Source organism: Mus musculus, chromosome 9 (genome assembly GCF_000001635.26).
Source record: "Mus musculus strain C57BL/6J chromosome 9, GRCm38.p6 C57BL/6J".
In the NCBI taxonomy this organism is placed as follows: Eukaryota; Metazoa; Chordata; class Mammalia; order Rodentia; family Muridae; genus Mus; species Mus musculus.
In genome coordinates, this window is record NC_000075.6 from 109917904 (window position 1) to 109922143 (window position 4240).

Sequence of the window (4240 nt, forward strand, 5' to 3'; positions counted from 1 at the left end):
TTTTTTTTTTTTAATTTAAGAAAGAAGTTGGGATGAAGCCTAAAGAAGGATCAGGCCAACACATTCAATTTACTCCTGAGGATCCCGGGGTACATCTACAGAAGTTGGGGGAAAAGCTGGGTGCAGCTAGGGAAAGCAGCAAGAACAGGCATGGAAAACAGGCTTCTTGGCTCCTAGAGGAGTTCGTTGGTGGCTGATGGCCAGAGGGACAATCCAAGGCCAGCCTAGAGCTACAAAAGGGAACAGGCTGTGTTGGGAGAGGGCCAGAGATTAGAACACAAGGACTTATCTTGCTGATTTGCCTCTGGGAAGATCACTCTGAATGCTTCAATGTCATGGTCTGCTTGTTGGTAGAAGCAGAGCTGGGAGTGGTGGCCCACACTGTGGCCCTAGCTTCTTAGGAGGCTGGAGCATGAGGGTTTTCTGAGCCCAGGAGTGTAGTCACTTGGACAATATAGACAGACTGTCTCAATTAAAAAAAAAAAAAGTAGCACAGGCTGGAGAGAAGGCTCAGTGGTTCAGAGCACTGACTGCTCTTCCAGAGGTCCTGAGTTCAATTCCCAGCACCCACATGGTGCATGGTGGCTCACAACCATCTGTAATGGGATACAATGACTTACTTCTTCTGGTGTGTCCAAAGCTAGCAACAGTGTACAGTGTACTCACATACATGAAATAAATAAACAAATCTTAAAAAAAAAAAAAGTAGCAGAGCATGGTGACGAATGCCGTGAATTCTACAGAGGCAGATGGATCCCTGTGAGTTTGAGGTCGGCCTGGTATATATAGTGAATTCCAGGACAGCTAGTACTATATATGGAGACCTTGTCTCAAACAAACAGAGACAGACAAACAAACAAACAAAAAAACCTGTCTGCTTGACATTCTGGCTCACTGTCCACCTGATATTTTCTATTCTTCTCTCTCTCTCTCTCTCTCTCTCTGTCTCTGTCTCTCTCTCTCTGTCTCTCTCTTTGTCTCTCTGTCTCTGTCTCTCTCTGTCTCTGTCTCTCTCTCTCTCTGTGTCTCTCTCTCTCTCTCGTGTGTGTGTGTGTGTGTGTTTGAGTGGAACCATTTTTCTTTGAGGATGTGACCACTGGTAGGTTCCTTAACTTCCTGTATATGGCTCCACACCTATGTGAATGCAGATAGCTCTAATGCACTCAATGAGTTGTAGGAAGAAAGAAGGAAGGAAGGAAGGAAGGAAGGAAGAAAGGAAGGAAGGAAGGAAGGAAGGAAGGAAGGAAGGAAGGAAGCCAGTGGTGGGTGGTACAAACCTTGAATCCCAGCACTCAGAATGTAGAGGCAGATGGAACTCTTGAGTTCGAGGGCAGCCTACATCTACAAAGTTCCAGGACAGCCAGGGATACACAGAAAACCTGTCTTAAAAAACAAGAACCAACAGCAAAAAAGGACATGAAAGTGAAGGGAGCTTGTTTGGGGGAGCAGGAGAGCAGGAGGGAGGAGCTGGAAGCAGATATGATCAAAACACCTAGCCAGGCTTAGAGACATTACTTAATCCCAGTACTCAGATGTATCAAGCTCCAGGCCAGCCAAGGCAATATAGCAAGAACCTGTCTCAAACAAACAAACACCCAAACACCACCCCCACCACCTCTGGTATTCTTGTATGAAATTGTCAAACAAAAATTTAAAAATCTTAAAGGAATAGTTAGTTATAATCTCCAGTATCCAAGAAAGGAAAAGCATGTACTTATTCCTTGATTAGAGCAATAATAAACCACACACACACACACACACACACACAAAGAGGAAGAACAGGTTCTTAACTACAAGCAGTCTTCCATTGTTAGATTATTATTTATTGTATTGTATTTATTATTCTTGTGTAAGTGGGGGTGTACTATGGTGTGTATGGTGTGGTGTATGACAGAGAGAGAGAAAGAGAGAGAGAGAGAGAGAGAGAGAGGGAGAGGGAGAGGGAGAGGGAGAGGGAGAATTAGAGGACAACTTTGTGGGACCTGTTCTTTCCTTTTTTAACCAACTGAGCTATCATGGAAGAGGCAGGGGTAGGAGGAGGGGGAGGTGGGAGCCTTGTTACACTATTGTCATGAAACTTCTTCCAAACCCCATGTTCTTCCAAATGACTATAGTGTCTGAAAGTTTTATATTTATACTTTCAAAGTCATTAATGTTTCTATTTCATGAATAGAGTGTCTGAGGTGCCTGTACATTCACAATCTGCCAGAAGTCAAGAGAGCCACATTGATCCCTAATCCCCGGCTGTAGCTAAAAGCTGCAGGTCATGGAGGCCGTGTTCTTGCACTCTGGAGCAAGAGCTTTGTTTTCCAGAGGCTGCATTTCGGGTGTTACCATTGCCCCAGAACTGGTTTGAGGACTGCAAACCCACACATCCTGGAGACAAGCAATTAATGACAAAAAAAAAAATCAATGTCAGTCAAGGGTGGTGGTACATTTCTACAATCCTGGCACTCAGCAGGTTGAGGCAGGAGGATTTTCTAGTTTAGAAAAAAAGAAAGACAACAAAGCTATAACCCCTCCCCCCTCAAAATGTAGCTCAGCTGTAGACAGTTGCTAGCATTGTAAAGCTGTGGCTTTGGTCCCCAGCACCATATAACTGTAACCCTAGCACTAGGCAGGTAGAGGCAGGAGAGTGAGAAGTTCAAGGGCATTCTTGGTTGGCTCCCTACCTAGTACTCAAAGACAGCCTGAGCTACATAAAACCATGTCTCAGAAACAAAGCAAGGGTTGCTGAGGTGGTGTGGTGGGTAAAAGTGCTTGTTGCATGGCCTGATGACCTACATTGCACGCTGAGAACCCACGTGAAAGGTGGAATTCGGGAACTGATTCTACAAGGTAACGCTCTGACTGCCCTCATGCAGTCTGCTCACACCCCATATCTTACATACGTAAACAACTACAATAATAAATAAGTAAAATTAAAACACGAAACGGAAGAAAGGCTGGGAGAAAACTTCAGTTGACAAAGTGAAGATACATTAGAAAAAAACCAAACCAAGGACAGGGGCTGGAATGCTGGCTGGGGAGATGGCTCATTGGTTAGCAGCGTTTGCTGGGCAGGCTTGGAGACGTACCTTCAAGTCCCCAGCTCTCAAGCGGTAGGCGACTGCTAACAAGCCAGTCTGCTGGAAACAGTAAGTTTTGGGATCAGTGAGAGGCCATGTCTCAAAGAAGTAAGGTAAGAGAGACAGGAATGAGGAAGGCTCCAGATACCCTCTTCTGACCTTTAACTGTGTGTGAACTGCTCGCACATGCACTCCACACATATATGACACACATATACTTAAAAAAAATAGTTAAAATACAAAAGTTAGGTTGGGGTGACACATACCTGTAATTCAGCTCTGGGGAGGCTTAGACAGGCCAAGCCCTGAATTATGATCAGGTAGTTGAATAGGTGAAATGTAGTGCAAGGCTCCTGATGTTGACCTCTGGTCTTCATATGCACATGCATCCTGTGTATGAATACCCCACATACAGGAACACTTGCACACACACACACACACACACACACACACACACACACACTCATGCACATATACAAAATGAAACCAAAACAGTACAAAACACTTCCCACAAAAAACCCTGAAAAAACCCCTCTTCCATTGTCACAAAAGATACACATGTGCACACACGTAAAAAGAAGGTTTAAGGAATGCTCCACAGTAGCTGAACCTAAAGAGACACAGCAGGGGCTGGAGAGGTGGCTCAGTGTTTAAGAGCCTTTGCTGTTCTTCCAAAGGACCTGGGTTCTGGCAGCTAACAGCCATCAGACATGTATGTGGTACACAAATATACATGTAAGCAAAAAAAAAAATACACACACACACACACACACACACATATATATATATAGCAGGCATACGTATAAAAGCTAAGTATCTCTGGAGGAAAAGAAATACTATTATTATATTTTTGGGTCAACTGACAAAATTAGAATCTAGATGCTTGATTAGAGAGAACTCTTTTTCTTCTCTCAGTAGTCTAGATTGACCTAGAACCCTACATTAAACAGGCTGGCCTCAAACCTTCACTGCTGTTCCTGGCTCTGCTTCATGGGTGCTAGGACTATAGGCATGTCCAAGTATATGGAGCTGTGATCCAGCTCTGCTCAGATAGAACTCTTGTTTATTTCTGAGACAGGGTCTCAGCTGTGCCATCTTGGCTGGCCTTTAACTCTCTGTGTAGAGTAGGTTGGCTTCAAACCCCACCTGCTTCTTCCTCTCTGGGATTAGGA